Here is a 20,692-nt window from a genome sequence, read left to right on the forward strand (position 1 = left end):
ACATTTCCCTTTTCCTCGTGTTTCATAGCTAGACTACATTTTGTAGTTAGATGTGACTACATTCTTCACCATGGAATACAGTCTTAAGAACATCTTGCACATGATCCTCATTCTGTTTTCCTTACCAATATGTTAAATATTTAGGGACTGAAAGGAGGAAAGGTCCAAAAGACTAAAACAACAGGATTCTCGCAGCTTTCAGGATCACCTCTCATTTCCACTAATAAGGTCTATTCACACTAGAGTGTTACATAGGTGACCATTCATCACCTGGTCCTGACTAGGAACATCTATTGGCACTGCATTTTATGTAAATGAGAAGTAAATTTATGTTCTTTAAGCCATTAAAAGGGTGGTTGTTTATTATAGCATTTAGCCTGTTTGGTTTGTTAGATTTCCCTCATTAGATTGTAAACTATAGTACCCTGTGAATACAGCAAGTAGTTTTGTCTTGTTTGAGGTTTCCGCTGAGCCCCTGACACAGAAAATAGCACATACTTACCATCTCTCTCTCTCTGTTTTCTAAAATAACGTGAATCTTACATGATAAGATGTATCATGAAAATTTTATAGGAACTATTATTCTAAATACAGTTATTCCTCCAGGAATAGGGAACATAAGGCTTCATTTAGCACAGGCTCCAAAATATCTTTTGGTAAATACTTAAAGGTAAAATCTGATTTTGCTTAAGAGATTTCCCACAGCAAGTGGAACACATCAAATTATGCTTGCAAAACTGTTCTTGTAGGCCTCAATTTGCAGGTTTTTTGTAAGACACTGAAAGCATTGCACAGCCTTAGTCAGAAGTAATGGGCTTGAATGCTCCTTGCTGCAGTTGTGGTGATTCGGAATGTCCTTTGAACCTCTCCTGGGATTTAATGCCAATGGAGAGAAAATGAAAGGTAACTTTCTTTCCTTTTCAAAACAATAACCAATCACAGAATCCAAGACCTTCTGCTCTGCACATATTACAATGAAACAGCTTTTGAAGTCTAGACAAAAATAGAGACATCTGACAAGCAATATCAAATCTCAGTCAGCAGGTCTCCACGTATTTATTACTGACACTTCTTCCCTCCCTTAGCTCTAGAGTCAAATACACTCTATTCACGGATTCCTTTTAGGCAACCAACCACCTGTTTGGGGCCACTTCCAAAAGGTCTCTCCATAAATCTCACCCATCTGTCTCTCTTTACTATTGTCCACTTGCTGGTTAAATTTAGTCTTGCTTAGCAGAACTTAACTTTCAGAGATTTACTTCATTTACTTTCAGCCCTACTTAAGCAAAGGGGATGATCGGATCTCCTGGCTTCCTTTCTGCATAATGAAGAGGAAACTTTTGCTGCTAGACATGCAAATGCCTTTTGATCTGGAGTAGAAAATCCTCAAGCTCTATTCCATTACTCATTTAGATGATTGCTGAATGGCACCTTTCAGCTAGATTTTATGGTTGCTTTATTAAATTTGTAGTTCACTCACATTAATGTCAATATATATTAATAAAGCATTTCTCTAGTATCAGGCAAACATGCATTGCATTTACTAGTTGAAGACATTTCTTACAGGTTTTCATAGACATTTCAGACACCTTTATTTTCCTCTCAGACCAACACCCAACTCCCTTTCCTTTCAAAATACAAATACCAGTCTAGTTATCTGTTGATCTGGTAGAGGAGACAAAAGAAACTATTTAACATTAGTGAGAAATAGAAAAATATGTAATCCTTTCTAAGCCACGCATAATGTCTAGGTCAACTGAGCTTTCTTCACTCTGATCAGAAATTGCAAATTAATTAAGAAATCCCAATTTTTTTTTTCTGAATATAGATGCTAAATTCTCATGAACAGAAAAAAAAGGATTTTCAGCAATTGGTTTGGCTCAAGTAGGCAGACCCCAGTTCACGGAACATGAGCAATTTAGGGTAAAGAATGAAATGGACAAGAAGGGAATAAGGATAAGGGTCCTTTCACTTCCCTGCTGTCTGCCAAAATTCTGACTGGTTGTTATGCTTGAGGAAACTGTAAGAGCTGAAGCCTGTAACTTTCAGGGGAAGATCTGTCCATAGTAGGGCACAATCTGACCAGATACGATTTATAGTATTTGTATTGTTCATGGATCCTGGGCAGCATAGCGAGACCCCATCTCTACAAAAAATACAGAAAGCTGGCTGGGGATTGTGGCATGCACCTGTAGTCCCAGCTAGTCGGGAGGCTAAGGCAGGAAGATTGATTGAGCTCTGGAACTGCTGCACTCCAGCCTGAACAACAAAACAAGACTCTGTCTCTCACACACACACGTATCCAAACATATCTGTGTGTGCACACGTGGGCGTGTGCGCATGCGCGCGCGCTCACGTGTGTGTGTGCATGGCATCCCTTCTGTTATGAACTAAAATTTCCAAATTTCAATGACTCATGATTATATGAAATTTAATAATTAAAACATTTCACATCTGAAAAGGTATTTCAACAGAAACACTGAAATTTATTTTACATACTATATCAGAATGATTTTCACTCTATTTAAATTAGAAAAAAGTTTACTTTCTATGAAGTTTTTTTCCGCTGCTCACCCTATTCTACAGCATTCTGCTAAATTCTGATTATCAAAATAACATGTAATTTTAAAACAGATTCTCATTAGTGCAAGTAACTGTGACCTTTTTAAGTAGCTTAAAATTACATATTAAAGATATTTCATTAGGAAGCTTTCATTCTCTTTCATTTAGAATTGTTTGCACATACTTCTCATCAGTCATTGTGCTCCAATTTTCTGATTCAAGTGTAAAGATAGTCCTCTGCATTACCTTAAACACTAAGTAAGCAAACTTCCAGGAAAAACTAAGGTTTGAAATACCTAAAGGTACCTGTCTTATGAAATTGTCAAGTCCCTTCTTCATGTGCAGTTTGTACAAGAGAATGTCAAGACAGATGAATGAAAGGGTGTTGTTTTAAGCTTTGCTTGGCAAACATGTTAGACTTCTTAAGTGGCATAGCTTATCCTTCCTCCCTCCCTCCCACCTTCCCTCTCTTTCCCCCTCTCGCTCAACCTTGTTCTAATGCCATCCCTTATAGCTTTCTTGTGAAATAGATTGACTTGGAGCTGTGTTAACAACAACAACGAATACTACTGCAACCCACATTGCAACTAATGATATATAAAATGGTAAATAAATTGTGCCTCTAATGACTAAAGAACAGAGGGTTTTTATGGTGGTGGTGTGTTGTGTGTGTGTGCATGGGTATGTGTGTTTCCACATGACAATATTCAAAGAACAAGCAGGGCTTCTTGGAAGCCCGGGTGCTTTTTTCCCAAGTAAATTAAGAGACATTTTAAATTTTAAAAAATCAATATATAATGTGCTTATAGAAAAGTACATAATGAATCATACAAAAGAAACGCCAAAACACGTAAAAAAGAAACACCACCCACATCAAGACATAGAACGTTTCTAGTACTACAGACTTCATGCCTGCTTCCAAACCCACTTTTTCCTCCTCACCAAGGGTAAAGAAATGCTATCTTGACTTCTAACCTATGGTTTAGCGCTGCCTTGAACCTTATGTAAATATAATCAAGCATTACATGTTATTTTGTGTCGGCCTTCTTCCCTTAACATTAAAGTTGTTGGTTACATTCATGTTGTAATTTGTCAAATGTCTGAATATACAGTACCACATTTTATGTATCTATTCTATTGCTGATGGATATTGGGCCATTTCCAGTTTAAAGCAATTACAATTAATGCTACAATAAACACCCTTGTAGATATTTCTTGGTATGCATGTTGTATATAACGAGGAGTGGAATTGCTGGATCATCTGGTTATGCATATGTTCAATTTCAATAGATAATGCCAAACTGTTTTCCAAAGTGGTTGTAGCAATTATACTTTTCCTGCAACATAGGAGTGTTTTCTGTTGTATAACATCTTTGCCAATAATTGGTAGAAGTATTTGCTTTGAAAGTCTAAGTTAGGTTACTGAACAAGGAGAGAGGGGGTGAAGGCTTGGACTAGAAAAGGGAAGACTCCTGAACTCGGATTCAGTTGACTGGTAGAAGAATGATGGTTGTGCCATGAGTGGTAAAGATTCTAATGACACTTTCAAGGATTTTGCCAGGAAGTAGGGGGAATCCTTGAGGGTTGCAGGATCTAACTAAAGACATGGTGTTCTGTGGAATTATGAGACTGGAAATCAAACTGGGCACACAGTTTTAGTGCAAAATAAATTATGTGTGTGTGTTGTGTGCATGCATGTCTTGGAGTCTTTTCACAAGCAAATAAAAACAGCACACAAAGTGGAAAGACTCTCTTTACATGTGAAAATCATCAGAAATTCCTAGGGTGATGAATTAAAGATGACAAGGACCACAAGAGTAGAAGCTAGCCATGAAGAACTACCTAAAATATGTTTATTCTGAATTATATCTTATTCCTTTTGTAGCACATTTTGAACATGGTATGTATCAGAAAAGATGGGAATAGATTTCCACTATTTTCAGGTATGGGGAAATTTCCATAGGTGTTTACTGAGCTGTTTTAGTAAGTGATTGCTTCATAAGGTAATTATTTTATAATTATCATATAGAAAGTGCTTTTGAAAAAACACCCTGTAGAGTCACGAAACATCATAGAATTTTATAGTTGAAAGAGGTCTTGAACAACATCTAATTAAACCTCATTTCACAGATGAGGAAGTTGAGGTACACAGTTGTTCACTGATTTGATTCGGCTAATGTAGTAGTTAACTGCAGATACAGAAAAATTTAGGCCTTTTAATCCAGAAGACATTCATCATAAATTCATTTTATAAAATAAACATTGAATTTTTATTAATTCACTTTTCTTACCTGGTCTATTCCTACACATCCTTCAGAACTCATCAGGGTATAGCTACCCCAAAACGTCCTCTGTGATCCCTTCTCTCCTTAAATCTATGTGAGATGCTTCTATTATGTCTTAACACTTTATAATGATTTCTATTTTGTAGTAGTCTATATACTTATCTCTCTGCCCACTATAATGAAAAAGAAGAAGATAGGAACTTCTTTTATTTTTTTCTGTTTTTTGTCCTCAGCATTTTGGATACGCCTAGCATACAGTGATAAATGGTAAATCTTTTGGAAATGAATAAACAGAACAAAATCTGGCTCTTGATTATGTTGCTATGCACTCAGTTAAGTGGAAGTGAAATATATTATTTTACCCATTAGGTTGCTTTTATGGGCTGTTCATTGATATTTCCATTTCTCAATTTTCCAGGAACATGGTTGAAGTGATCTTCCTTGTGCCTCTGAAATTAGTGTGGCTGTATAATTTGAGCACAAGTATCACATGCCACTTCCATATAGAAACCTTTAGTAGCCAGTGATAATTTGCCCCTTCCTCTCTCCTGGCCCAGTGATGCTGGAGACTTTCTGAGTGAGGACAACATGAGAAGAATTTGTAGCCAATTGCTATGGTTTGAATGTGTCCTCCAAAGTTCATGTGTTGCAACATAATCCCTATTGTAACAGTATTGGGAAGGTCAGACTTTTAAGAGTGATTAAGTCATGAGGTGATTAGGTCACTCAGCTCTCATTTTTAGATTAATGCTGTAATTGTGGGAGTGGGTTAATTATTGCAGGAGTGAGCTCTTGATAAAAGGATGAGTGATATGGATTGGCTGTGGCCCCACCCAAATCTCAACTTGAATTGTATCTCCCAGAATTCCCACGTGTTATGGGAGAGCCCCAGGGGGAGGTAACTGAATCATGGGGGCCAGTCTTTCCCATGCTATCCTTGTGATAGTGAATAAGTCTCACAAGTTCTGATGGGCTTATCAGGGGTTTCTGCTTTTGCTTCTTCCTCACTTTCTCTTGTAGCTGCCATGTAAGGGGTGCCTTTCACCTCCTGCCATGATTCTGAGGCCTCCCCAGCCATGGGGAACTGTAAGTCCAATTAAACCTCTTTTTCTTCCCAGTCTCAGGTATGTCTTTATCAGCAGCATGAAAACGGACTAATACAATGAGTGAGCCCCTTTTCTCTCTCCTTCTCTTCTGAATTCCACAATGTGATGACACAGCACAAAGGCCCTAGGAAGACACTAATACCTTAATTAATTAAACATCCCAGGCCCCAGAACTGTGAGCGAGTAGATTTCTGTTCTTTACAAATTATCCAGTCTCAGGTATTTTGTTATAGCAGCATAAAAGTTACTATGACACCAAGCCATGACAGGTAAGCAGTGTGATTGAGAAAGAGAACTATGTTACCCTAAGCAAAAAGATTTTAGAGTTACTACTGCCTTATAGCCCAGTGCATCCTGGCTAATTAATGGGATGAGACTTTGGGGACTGTTGGAGAGAGTGAGCCTATTCTGCATGTGAAAGAAGCCGAACCATAGGGTCCAGAGGTTGAACTGTCAGATATAGCTTCAAAAATGGATCCCAAATATTCTCATCTCCTGGCATTCATACACTTGTGTAACCTCCCCCCCTTGAACGTGGGATGGAGCCAGTGGCTTGCCTCTAACAAAAATAATGCTGCAAAAGTGATGGCAAGTTGCCGATTAGATTATAAAAAGACCGTGGCTTCTTTCTTGCTGCCATGTCACATTCTGTGTCTTGGAGCCTTTGGTCTGGAAAAAGCCAGTTGTCACATGATGAGTAGCCCTATAGAAGGGTCCATGTAGCAAAAGGTTAATTGCTTTGGCTTACAACAGAGAATACTGAAGGTTTGTCAACAATCCTTTGAATGACATAGGAAGGAGATCTTCTGAGCCTTACCAGAAGCCATGTTACTGAACTTGACAATGGGTCTTCCTTCATTTGGTCCTTGAAATGACCCCAGTCCTGGCTGATACCCTGATTTCAGTCTTGTGAGAGGTCTTGAGCAAGAGGCACCCAGCTAATGGAGTTACCTCCACTTGTGACCTACAGAAACTGTGAGCTAAGAAAAGTCTGATTTAAGTTGCTATATTTGGGGTAATTTGTAATGCAGCAATAGATAACTGACACATTGTATGAGTATGTCCCTATCTAAGTATACTGGCCCAATGTGACAAACTTGTTGAATATTATGTCACAGATGCCTGATGATGACCATATCTGAAGTTGAAAGCAATGTTGTAATTCTTTATTTATTGTGGCATTGAAATATGGTGTGCTATGTGAACAAAAAGCCATGTAAGAATCGAATTTTTACTTTAGTTTCTTGCGTCAATTAATTACATAAAGCTTACATAGGTATGAGCAAGCATCCCTAAATGTAAATAAGACATAATTAAACATACACTATCAATAGTAATCAGTATTTAGGATACTGGACTGTTGGGGGTATTTTGTATCTCTCATTTTTTGCAGATAACAGAAAACTTGATTTGCCCATTAAGGAGAAACATGGGTTTTTATTAGACCATATTCATGTTGCCCCAGTATAAACTGACTTCTACTTAAAGAGCTAACCCAATTCTTGTACTGCTTCTGAAAAATTTATCAAAATATGATCAAAGGAGTGCAGGGACAGTGTGAGACTGGGACTTTCAGGCTATTTTGAGTCATCTGAATCTAAAAATGAGAGCAGGACACCTACACTTTCCCCATAGTTGTTCAATATCAAGAATCTAGGACAGTGTCTGTTCAGTAAATCGGAGACTTAATGTTAAATTTTATATAGCAAAGATTTAAAAAAAGCTGTAAGAAAAAATTTACAAAGTGTTGGGAGAAAGCATGAGTGCAATTCTCACAGAAAAAAATAAACTCGAGAGCTGAAAATCTTCCACTAGCTATCTGGTGACAATGCAGGGAAGCAGGAGCCCCAAGCGAGGGACCTGCTTCAGGAGTAGGGTAATAGGACGCTCGGAAGACAGGTATCCTAGTGATTGAAAGGTTTTTCATAGGTGACTACAATTGTTTTTACGTGTTTGAAGTCAGCCCAGTTTTAATCCCAACAGAAATTTCTAATGAATACTGCATTTTCTGTGGAAGCAACAATGCACAATTCCCCTTTATTCTTGTTTGTTACTACAAAGGACTCTGTCTCAGAGGGCTTTAAGATGATAAGACAAAGAATAAAACAAATAGAGAGTCCGTTAAATGCCTGCCTGAAACCAGAGCCGCACCACTTAATATGAAAGACTCTTCAAAACCAGTAATGAAATAATCATCTTTTTTCCGTGACTGATAAGAAAATGAAGGCTAGATGTAGATTTGGGAAAACTAATTTACATGGAGGAGGGAAGAAGGGGAAGAAGAGCAACTACAGAAAATCAACTGTTAATAAATATCAGAGACTGCAGAGAAGTCACGAGATAAGCTGCAGCATACGTTCCTCCAGCTAGAAAATGGCAATCATTTCTCTGAGAAGAGAAGCTGATAAGGTCCCCTCCCCTCCACCGTGCAATCATTTTGCATTTTATATTATTTGAAAAGAACTTGATTATTTTCCTTTGAATGAAACTAGATTGATTCACATTTACCTGTCAACAGAATGTTCCATTCCTCTGTTTTGCTCGTCTATTTAAAGGCATATGACCTGACTATGAAATTCCATATACAAACGTTCATTTAAATGTAAGTAAATAAAAATGAGTGACCCGTTTGCATTTCTGCATTTTTAATATCTGACGTTTTTATTTCTGATAGCAAATTATGCTAAATTGGAATCCACTGATTGATAAATACGACTCATATGCAGTAATGAATTGAGGTCATGTATATTGCTTTACTCAAGGCCAGATATAATCATTAAAAATCATATGCGGAGGAAAAAGCTGCATGTGAACATGATAATTACGCTATTTGAAGTCAACTTTAAGGGTGGAAATACAACATATAATCTCCTCCTGTTTTTTAAACTTGAAATACATGTAAGTATACTCATGCATCACTTGATGATAGGAATCCATTCTGAGAAATGTGTCGTTAAGCAACACATTGTATGCACACCACAGAGTGTATTTACACAAACTGATTGGTATAGCCTACTACATAGTTAGGCTACATGGTATAGCCTATTGCTCCTAGACTACAAGCCCGTACATCATGTTACTGTACCGTAGGCAATTGTAGCACAGTTGTAAGTATTCGTGTATCTAAACATATCTAAGCAAAGAAAAGGTGCAGTAAAATATGATCTAAAAGATAAAAAATGGTACACCTGTGTAGGGCATTTACCATGAATGGAGCTTACAGGATGGAAGCTGCCCTGGGTGAGTCAGTGAGTGAGTATTGAGTGAACGTGAAGGCCTAGGACCTTACTGTGCACAGCTGCAGTCTTAGACTTTATACATCCTATAAACTTTGGCTACACTAAATTTATTTTAAAATATTTTTTCCTCAATAATACATTAACCTTAGATTACTCTAACTTTATAAACTTTTTAAAACTTTTTGACTCTTTTGTAATAACAGCTTAAAACACAAACATATTATACAGCTATACAAAAATATTTTCTTTATATCCTTATGAGCTTTTCTGTGTTAAAATAATCTTTGTACTTTAAAAAAAATTTTGTTAAAAACTAGAACACCAACACACCTATTAGCCTTGGTCTACACAGGGTCAGGATCATCAATATCACTATCTTTCACTTCCATATCTTTTCCCACTGGAGTTCTTCAGGGGCAATAACAGGCATAGAGCTGTCATCACCTGTGATAACAACGCCTTCTTCTGGAATACCTCCTGAAGGACCTGCCTGAGGCTATTTTACAGTTAACTTTTTGTTTATAGGTAGAAAGAGTATACTCTAACAATTAAAACTATAGCATAGTAAACACATAAACTAGTAACATAGTCATTTATTATCATTATCAATGATGTACTGTACTTAATTTTATGCATTCTACTTTTATAAAACTGGCAGTATATAGGTTGGTTTACTCCAGCATCACCACAAACATATGAATAATGTGTTGTGCTACAATGGCTATGATGTCACTGGGTGGTAGGAAACTTCAGCTGTTATAATCTCATGGGACCACTGTCATGTACTTGGCCTGTTGTTGGCAAAATATTGCTCTGCAGCACATGAATGTATTGCTCTATCAAGTAGGGATAGACAAGAGGAATGTGCAAAGGCAAATAAGAAGTGAGCAGCTGGTAAATTGACTTGTATGGGTGTGACTTCACTTGTTGAAATAGGGCACTGGGATCCTAAGCCATAGTAGGACAAAAGTTCGAATAGCACATTGTATATTATCTCCTATTATTATTATAAATATATTGCTTATTAATAAAAGGGGATATGGAACAAAATGCTTCTCTGAGCATCAAAGCAGTTGAGTTCTAGTATGGATTCTGTAGCTTATAAAGTTTGTATCTTTAGTAAATAAGTGAGACTTTTTTGTTTTAGTTATCCCATTCTACTAAGTAAAAGAGTAAAATAGTATTATCAAGGAACAATTCAACTCTATATGTATGTATGTGTATGTTTGTGTGTGTGTATACATGTATATAGATACATATATGCATATGTATCTATATACATGTATATATGTATATATATTTATATATACACATATATATTTATATATATAAATATATATAATACATAAATACATACATAAATATATATTTTATATATACATATATTTATATATATACATGTATATATAGATACATATATATACATATGTATATATGTATCTATATAAACATATGTATCTATATACATGTATACATGCATACCTATATATACAGCTTTTAAAACAAATTATCAGGCTGACATAGTGTTAGCACTCCAAGCTATGGAAGCATGAGCATAAATCTCAGATAAAGAAAAGTAACTTACATGGAATCTCATTTTCAGTATGCTGTTTAAGTAATTCACAAAGAACATTTAGTTGAAAACATACGTTTGCAAAATAAATCAAAATACTCTGTATGGGAAATACAGAACTGATGCTTTAAAAGATGAAACATTGGGTGGTAAGAGCTGTGTCTACTGTCAACAGAATATCTAGTTTAGTCGAAATACAGGCCAATTGGTCACATCCCTAGTAAGCCAATGGGAAGACGTTTGTTGGGGATCAAGTAAGGACTATGCTGGTTTCTGGTTCAGTATGTTTTTCAGTGTGCTGATATTAACACAAAGTTTGCAATCTTGGTACTCTTCATTAAAGCATTGGTTTTATTTTCCTCAATTCATCAAACAACTGGAAATCTTTCATCTGAATGGAGCACTTGCTGCCTACAGAGTCTGTGGTATTGTTGCTGTTAGCTAGACCTTAGCAGTGTTTCTCAGCCATCGACATTTTTAAATGGAAAAAAATGTGTACACAAAGACAATTTTAGAAAGTATACATGGTCTGTAAATTATTTATAGTGCTTAAGGACTGAAACAGCTACAGGCTGTCAAGAGTAAGAAAAGAAAATTAGCTAAAATGTAGTGTTGAAAACAGACTTGTGGGCTGGTCATTGTTTCATCATGATTAATTACAAATGCTACATAAATGCTGATATTTAGAAAACATTTCAAAAAATCTGAGAATCCTAAACTCTCCTTTTCTTACCTAAAATATTTTGATGAATGAAGACTGTACAGTTTGGAGGACAGTCCTCTGGACATAAGAGGAGGAGGCCAAGATTCTAGCCCATGTTTGGCCACTTATTACATATGTGAGGACTTAGCATACCCGACCTTCAGTGATCTCCTGTGAAAGGTAAGAGAAGTATCTGCCCATAATAATACATATGTGGGAGTACATTGTAAAAATCACACGATCCAAAAACATGAGTAATTTCTATTACCAATGTTTTAAGGTTTCTTCCTACTTCTTGGGACACAGAGAGAAATTATATGAAATAGTCATGTCTGATCAAGCACGAATTTTTGGTTCCATCCAGAAATTCGTCCATCATCCATCTAATTGATCCTTTGATATTTATTAAGCACTAGTCTAGGCAAATAACAAATCTCCTTGCTCTGAAATAATTCAGAAATGAACAACACAGTATCTCCGCCCTGATATGCCTTTTCATTTAATGGAGATGCTCATCTCTAAGGTACCAATGTTGTGTTCATACACTGTCTTTTGTAAGGAATGATTAAGTAATTTTGCTCTAAAGTCATACAGGTCTAGGATTCTAATCCCATCCCTACTCTACTTTTTATGGTTATGCCATTTTAAACAAATAACTTTATTTTTCTAAGTCTTATTATCCTTACAGGTAATGTGCACTCAAATAATACTTAATTCACAGGGTTGTCATGAATGCTAAATGAAATAATGCACGCAAAACATCGAGCATGCTTCCTGTCTTGTAATATGTATGCAATAAATAAATATTCACTATTTCTCTTTGGCTTTTTTCTTACCCTAATCTTTATGTCTCTCCCCCTAAAAAAGAGCAAAGCAACAACTGATAAAGACCTGGTCTGCTGCTACCTTTCAGGCTCTGGTGTTGCTACCAACTGGCCTGGCCCTCACAGCTGATTCTTGCTATTCTCTTGTTGAACAGAAGCGATTTCATGGAATATCAATATCAGACAAGGTCAATCTTTGACCATGATAGATCTAGACACACAACAAGATCACTCCCTAATCATTTCTGAAAATAGACAAAAACATAATAATATTGTTAAACCAAAAAAATTACCAAACATCCCCCAATCTTGTTAATATGTGTAACTGTTACTTCTCTACCAATTACTGTTTTAACCTCACTCAGCCTTTCTTCTGTCTGCTTAAAATTATAGTACCAAATGCTAGCGTTATCTTCGTTTTTTGGAAGCATCTAATCTAGAGCAAAGCCACACTCCCTTACACTTTCTCCCAAAGTACTTAGCAGAAACCTGAATCCTACAGTATTAACAAATCCTATCACTCTCTTACTAAAATCCCCATAGGTCCCCATGGCATGCGTTCTTCCATGCCACAATGAGCACTAAACTCAACCTCTTTGACTGCCGGTGATCCTCAGCTGGAGTGCATTGACACTCTTACACACCTGTCATCTGTGATGTCTCCACATGTCATTATTTTGAGATGGAATCTCACTCTGTCACTTAGGCTGGAGTGCAATGGCACAATCTCAGCTCACTACAACATCTTCCTCCCGGGTTCAAGCGATTCTCCTGCCTCAGCCTCTTGAGTAGCTGGGATTACAGGCACGTGCCACCACATCCAGCTAATTTCTGTATTTTTAGTAGAGATGGGGTTTCATCATGTCAGCCAGGCTGGTCTCAGTCTCTTGATCTCAAGTGATCCACCCACCTCGGCCTTCCAAAGTACTGGGATTACAGGCATGGGCCACTGCGCCTGGCCTATTTTTCTTTTCTGCTGTATTTATCTTCCAGTCTACAGTGGCTTCCTTTTCCTATCACCACTCCTTTCATGTTTCAGATACTCAATAAATGATTTTTGAATGAATGAATGTTCCTTTTCTATATTTCTACCTTTTATCTTTCTTCTTTATCACAGCCCCAGTACAAACAAGCTTCAGGAAAATAATTGGCTCACCACCCTATCAGACGCTGAGCAGGGAATTGCATGCAGCAAGTCTTTCGATACTGAAGTCTCTTAAGACTTTGGCAGGACTAATCTAGAAAAATAATAATTTCAAGTAGGTGTTGTGCACTGAAAGAACACAAAAAGACTACTTATTGTATAAGGGAGTAAAAGTGTGCATTTAGGTTTACTTATATTTTTTATAAAATATAAGTTTTATATTTTTTAGTCTTTTAAAAATGTCTGGTTGAGCTCACTTATTATTTTAATTTAACTTAACACTGTGACTTTGTATTTCTTTAATCTTGTTTAGTTTTCACTGGGAGATTTTTAGGCTAGAAACACACATATGCAATTAACTGGGTTGAAAACATACACCATAAAATCAAACCAAACTTAGAGCATATGTTTGGATAATTTTTGTACCCTAAGTGTCCATTTAAAGTTTCACTGGAAATTAACCCTTATGTGAGCAATTTTGTAGCCCTCTGTCAAATAGACTTAATTTTGTCTTTTTTATTTCTTTTATTTATTTACATAACACGGGATCACTTAGAATTTTTATAACTTTGAGAACAGATGAAGCTCCTGGAGGACACATGAGATGTGGAAGCATACCACTTATTTTTCTGTTTTTCTGCTGCTCTCAAGTCAGTCTCTAGAATTTTAGTTAATTTCTTGTTCATGAATATTTTTTAGTGACTCAGTTTGGAATGCTTGAGATTTGGCATTTCATTGTGCTGGATTACTAAGGAATATCAGCCCAAATGCAAACTTAGGAGTCAGCTTTAACCTGGTCTGAAATTCCCATATGTTCTAAAATAAAAATAAGGTAGGTAGATGCCTTATGATTCAATTGAGTTAAGAATGTCCATAATCAGTGTCTTACCTTAATGGAAAATATCTGATTTGCCCTGAGATAGATGACTGCATATAGTATATCTTCAAATAAGAAGAGGTAGATGAACAGAACTTCTTAATTGGTTTCTATATGCATCCCGTTATGGAAGGTCTGCTTTTGATTCTAAGATCAGACCTCTGACTTACATATTCATCACAGTAGCTTGGGTGATTTTTTAGAGAAATTCTCAGCCACGGCAGGAGGATCTAACTTATGATTAAATATTTATATAGTACCAAAGATATGTGGACAGCAGGTCAAGTGTTATCTACAAGGCTTACATTGAAAGATGGCTGAGACCCGAAGGGCTTCCCTGATAATGAGTGTATAAGGAGACACAATATTATCCCTCTAGGTAAAAAAAGAAAGAGCAAAGAATGATTAGCTGTTCCTAGAGTACTTTGTAATATATGTATAACTAGGTTGACTCCTTAAGGAACGGCTCTTTGCGCTATTTGTGTATTATTACCGAGATAAAGATTTATTGTAGAAAACATGGAAGAACTTTAAGCACATGCTCTTACTCAGGGTCCTAGAGTAAAGTTCTGTTATGCAAAATACCTGTTAGATACCTGAAGTAAAATCCCTAATGCAATTGCTCTTCTGTATGCCCTGTGTCACACACCCGAATCCTCACCCAGAAAACTCAGTCTGTAAAATGCATCTATCTATGCTGGTAGAATTCACATGCAGTGATCCGCTGCTATGAAGTGCTAATTAGAGGAATGAAGATAAGACTAGACTAAAATACAAATGGTGAGAACTTATAAAAGTGTTATAAGGAAACCAAGATCAATTTAAACCTGGAGAAAGTTTTAGCTACAGATCGCTATGTTTGGAAAAATGAATATAAATAGGTTAAATAGCATTTTTAAAATATTTCAGAAACATGCCTAGAGTCACAGAGCATTTATAATATACAAGTCAATTTCCTAAAGAAAGGTAAGGTAGATTTAAATTTAAGTTTTTGAAAATGATTTTATTAAAAATATTCTAAAGTAATTTATATATGAATTATAAATGTTATATATATATTGTTGAAATCTTGTTTACAAGAAAGAATGGCCCTGCTGTGATTACTGGACTTGGCATTAGAGAATTTGCTTTATGATTCCAGCTCTCCTACTTCCTAGAAGTGTGGGTTAGCAAGTCTTTGAAACTTAGTTTCTGATTGCAAATTGGCAGTGCCTATTTACCTACATAAAGTTGTTATTGGCTAGTGGTGGGCACAAGATTGGTATGTTAATCAAATCAAAGTGGCAGACTAGTTAGGGCATGGTTGAGGGACAGTGTTGTCTCCTACTGTCTGTAGGAAATAAGTTGTCCTTGCTCCTGCTGGCAGCCATTCTGTGACCATAAGCAAACCAACTTGGCAAGCAAACAAACAAAAACAAAACCATGAAGAGGAGTTCAGAAAGCAGGAATCAGCAAATTTGAGCAGGAACCCTGGTATCCTACAATGGGAGTCTTTCTGGCCTTTGGACTTTTTGTTATGCAAGACGAAACACATCCCTATCATTTAACCCCATTTGAATGTGATCTATCTTATTTGTAACATCTTCTTATATCTCCACAAAGAGCACTTCAGGAAACTATTCTCTCTTCTTTATCTGAATCATGTAGGTATTAAATTGCTATGAGTCATGATAGTTTACACTTGTTGGCTTCACCTATGAGCAATATATGTTGTTGATATTTTATACATGTAATCTTATTTAATCCTATAGCCCTCTCAATTTATAGATTAAGGAACCAGCACTCAGAGAATAAAGCAATTTGCCTATGGTAACACAGGATTCCAACCAAGACTGCCTGGTTGCAGGTTTCATTAATTTTTTCATTACGCTACTCAGCAAAACAATTGTAAATCCTCATGGAAGATTCCCTGGTTGTCAGATATCTGCTAAAAATGGATTATTTAAAAGGTATCAAGAAATACCCTGGATAATCGCCAATGTATTTGCTGTGAATAAATATGGTGGGGGAGTTCCTTTATCCTTCTAACCAAAAACTGCAAAAACCTTTAGAACAAAGAAATTATTAAAGCTTACACAAAACCATCATTGATTACATTTCCCCATGTGGTTTTCCTCTTAACTGTAGAAATCCTTTCCTAATTCAAAAGAAGCTATTATTAAAAAGCTAATCTCTTCTTATATGAAGCACAGTGTCTGCTGCAAATATCTTAAATTCTGTTCTAGACACGGTTTTACTGAAGAGTTAGAATAACAGGACTATTATCAAGTCATAAGGGAAAAGAATAGACACCTCTGAATAAATACATGGAAAATCTTATCATGAAAAGTGGTTTATTTGACTACAAACACTGACATCTTCAGAAAAGGTATTTTCTTCTTCTCGTAAGCAACATACAAAATTGCCGGAAACTGCCATACACATGTCAGGAGCAAGAAGAAAACTAAAATAAATGTTGCAAACAGGCAGCATTAAAAAACAATGCCGACTTAAGCTGAAGGAAACAGGAAGTTAAGAAATATAAACAAACTTTTGTGTTTGCATTTTGGTGGCAAGGTCTTTCCTATTTTTCTCGATTGAAGAAAATCATGGAATGTTTATTTAGGCAACTAATATTTGGCAAAGGTGAGCGCAGCAAATTTTAAATCAATAAGTCTGTTGATGCCAAGTTTATTTTGATCAGTGTTCCTAAAAACAATGTAAATATTAACTAGTATGTCTTTAATAAGGCAATAGGATAGGACATGTATTGGTGAATGGAGTATATATTATAGATTTGGTGATTAAAAACAAACATTAATTTCCTACTATAGGATTAGGATCAGGCTCAAACATCAAACGTTTCTAAGCCACTTAATTTTTAAATATCTTACTGATAAAAAGAATTAACAAATGCCTTATAATATTCACAATGCATTTAAAAGGTAAAAATAATGTTTTGTTGATTCCAAAATCCATACGAAATAATTCTCATTAATTTAAATAAACTGAATACTTGGGATGAGGTACTAATTTTGGTGTGATAACCATAGCACAGTCATTAAGTCATTTTAATGATAATTGCCAAATGTTTACCATGCAGAAAGCATGCGAGCACAGCAGAAAGTCCATAGTGAAGCGTGATTATTACCCTCAAGATGCTTTTAGGAAATGAAACACTAATAATTATTTTAAAAAGAGCAGAGAGTGTTGAACATGCTAATAAAGATGTACACAAACTCTAGATGGTGTTCAGTGCAAGAAGTGCTTGTTTGAACTGGAAGACAGGCAAAGGCTTGATGGAAAAGATGCCATTTGGATGGACTTTGGATAGTGTGTTGGGTAGCACAAGCAAAGGTGAACATGACTGAGTAGAGCCCAGCGTTTGGAAAGCCTAGACAGTTTGTCAGCGGTAGTAACAAAGATTAATGAATCTCTTCATCCTACTAAATTTGCACTCTATTATAACACAAGTCTTACTGTCAGATCTATTGCACTCTTAACGTTGCTGCAGATTAACCCAAAGTCCCTATGCAAGATGGTTAAAAAGGTACTGAATACTTCTCTTTAATATCCTGATATATTTAAAACATGTTCATTCTTTTCTGGACATTGTTCATATTAAGTAGAAGACATTAAAGCTGTCCCTAACAGCTTTAACTTAAAACAGCTGTTTGCCAGTATTCTATTAATGTTGGGTCGAAAATTTTTCATTTTCAAAATGTTCCAGAGAAAACTGTCACAAGTTATTAGATCCAGACATTGAAGAGGCCACATTACATCAGATGCAAACTTGATCAACAGTCTCTTAACCCCTTTCACCAGGAGCTTCTCTAGTTGGGGGATGGGGGTGTAGTGGTACATCATTAGTTGTTGCCTTGAAACTTCTGTCTTGCAGTTGTGAATTAGCAGTATGAATGACATTTGTATTGAGAAAACGTGCTCCTATAAAATGATCTTTCCAACTGCTGCAAATATAACCTGAGGACATGCTCAGTTAGCACTGAACAAAACTGCACACATGGGACTTTAAAGCTACTTTGCTCTTGATCTTTGAAGCTTGGCTTTCTAATTCCATTTATTTAAGAGCCCTTTTCTAACTCTTTTTTAGTCCACCTCTTAAAGGTTGTTGTTTCTTCAGGTCGTTGTACTTAGACATGTTCTCTTCCAATGGCTGGGTAGTCTTGTGCTCTCCTTGTACATCATCATCGTTATCACCGTTGATTCTCACTTCGCCAGTCTTCATCCCTTTCTTGAGCTCTAACCATCGTGAGCTCTAACCACCCAGCGGTCTATTTGCCATGCTAGTCTAGAAACAAAATTTTAGATAGAAGTTTTAACTTCACAACAAATTCTGAAAAGTCACTCTGCTACTTGGGAGACTGAGGCAGGAGAAGCGCTTGACCTTGGAAGGCGGAGGTTGCAGCAAGCTAAGATTGCATCATTACATTCCAGCCTGGGTGATAAGAGCAAGACTCCATCTCAAAAAATAATAATAACTCTGAAAAATCAGATATACTTTTCTCCCTTTTATCTGTAATTTAGAAAGCCTAGGTCATGCAGTCAGGGTCACAAAACTGACATAGAGTAGAGCTTGGACTTTACTCCATTTTAAAACCTTACCCATTGAATTGCATGTTTTCATTATGCTTTACCAGACAACCCATAGGACACTCAGTCTGTTTTTCACATCATAATCTATCAATTCTCTCAAATTAGAAAATTTAAAATCACTTCTTCTTCTCCCTCTATAAGTCATTAACTCAGTCCCTCAGGTATCATTTTAATCTTCTCTCAATCCTACTGTTATAGTTCAGGTTCTTATTGCATCTTTCCTGGAAGCCATCCTACCATTTTTCCTATTCCCAAGATTTTCCTCCCCTTGATCTATTCTCTCCATCTCTGCCACAGTCATATATCCAAGAAAGTCCAAACTGGATCAGAGGCAATTTTGATTTTCTTCTTTATGTGTTTTTGCTGTTTCTGATGTAGCAAGCAGGTATTTTATGGATTCAGACAAACAATACATGCTTTATAGCAAAGAAAAAGGTCTTGGGAAATATGAAATTCGTCTTGAGAAATATGAAATTCTTATGTAGAAAATGGCTATTTTAGAGAGGTGTTATAGAAAGGTTAATTTGGCAGTAGAGTATGAGAACTGGAAGAAGAAAATGAAGCCATAGACGGGCTTTTTCTGCTCACTGTACTCTTAACATTTGCAGGTTAGTTAAAGGTAGGGACAATATATCTCTGATTGGGGGATTAGATTAAATTGAGAACACTGAGAATTTTGCCCTGAGTGATCCACTGCCTTTCTGGGTCAACCTAGACTAATACTGGCTGCATTACGCTAAAATTAATGCTGTGCCCCAGGGAACAGATGTGAATTCATCATGTGAGTTCAAGAATCGGGACTTCTGATTTCTAATCGAGCCTGATACTCTCTTTAGCTTTGGGGAATTGAATTGGGAAATCTGCTTTGCAGGAATGTAGTTAGTAAATATGCACAGGTCTTGTTTCATTAGCGAATATGTCTGATGCTTCCAGTGACTACATTTTTCACTGCAAACAGGTCTCTTTATATAAAACTACTAAATTTTTTTCCCTTGGAGCTTTCTTACTTATTATCACAAAAATCAAATTCATAAATTAATGGGTGATGTTAATCTACTATTAAGGAGACCAAGTCAGCTAGTGTAATCCAGTCATGTTTGGACAACGCTTAGCTCAGACACTTTACAGAGTTTCCTAACCTCTAAGCAGTACTGTGTTCTCAAGTTTTAAAGGAAACACTCATGAGTCCTTTGCTTCCAACTATAGAGTACTCTATTTAACTCTAGCTTCATTTTAGAAGACTCACAGATGAAATATTTAGATTAAATATGTAAGATATTTAAAACAAATATTAAACCAGTAAATTCAATGATGATTTTAAATCGATGGTCCTGTTAAATGCAACTGGAAAGAACATAAATAGTGAATAGATTTTGCTCTGGTATAGCCTAGGAAAATTTGACATGGATTTCCTGGAAATTGTGCTAATATTATATTGTATACTAAAATGACCAAAAGAAACCTATCGGAACCATTTGTAAATGTCTCAAATTATCGTCATTATTATCACAAAACTACATGCAGAACTAATAATTTCAGAGTTCATAAGATGACTTATTGTTCTTGGAGTCAGGATCTATTTCCCCAAGTATCTGTGGCATTTAAGAAAAGGTGAAGCGTGTGACTACTGAAGAATGCAAATTAATTCATAGTAGCTTCACAGATCTCTAGGGGTGGTAATTTAATCTAATGGGAATTTAATAACTCATATTAAACACATTACTAATCTGATGCTTTGCTTACAGTAAGTTAGAACCAGTGAAATAATAAATCACTTATTTAAAAA

The 20,692-nt window shown here is 36.1% G+C and overlaps 1 protein-coding gene across 45 annotated transcripts in view; it reads right to left on the reverse strand.

Moving 5' to 3' along the window:
* PTPRD (protein tyrosine phosphatase receptor type D) overlaps nucleotides 1-20,692 on the reverse strand; it is a 2,344,803-nt gene that overhangs the window by 885,845 nt on the left and 1,438,266 nt on the right. The gene's annotated exons all lie outside the window — the stretch shown is intronic.

This window comes from Cebus imitator, unplaced genomic scaffold (assembly GCF_001604975.1).
Source record: "Cebus imitator isolate Cc_AM_T3 unplaced genomic scaffold, Cebus_imitator-1.0 Scaffold164, whole genome shotgun sequence".
Classification (NCBI taxonomy): Eukaryota; Metazoa; Chordata; class Mammalia; order Primates; family Cebidae; genus Cebus; species Cebus imitator.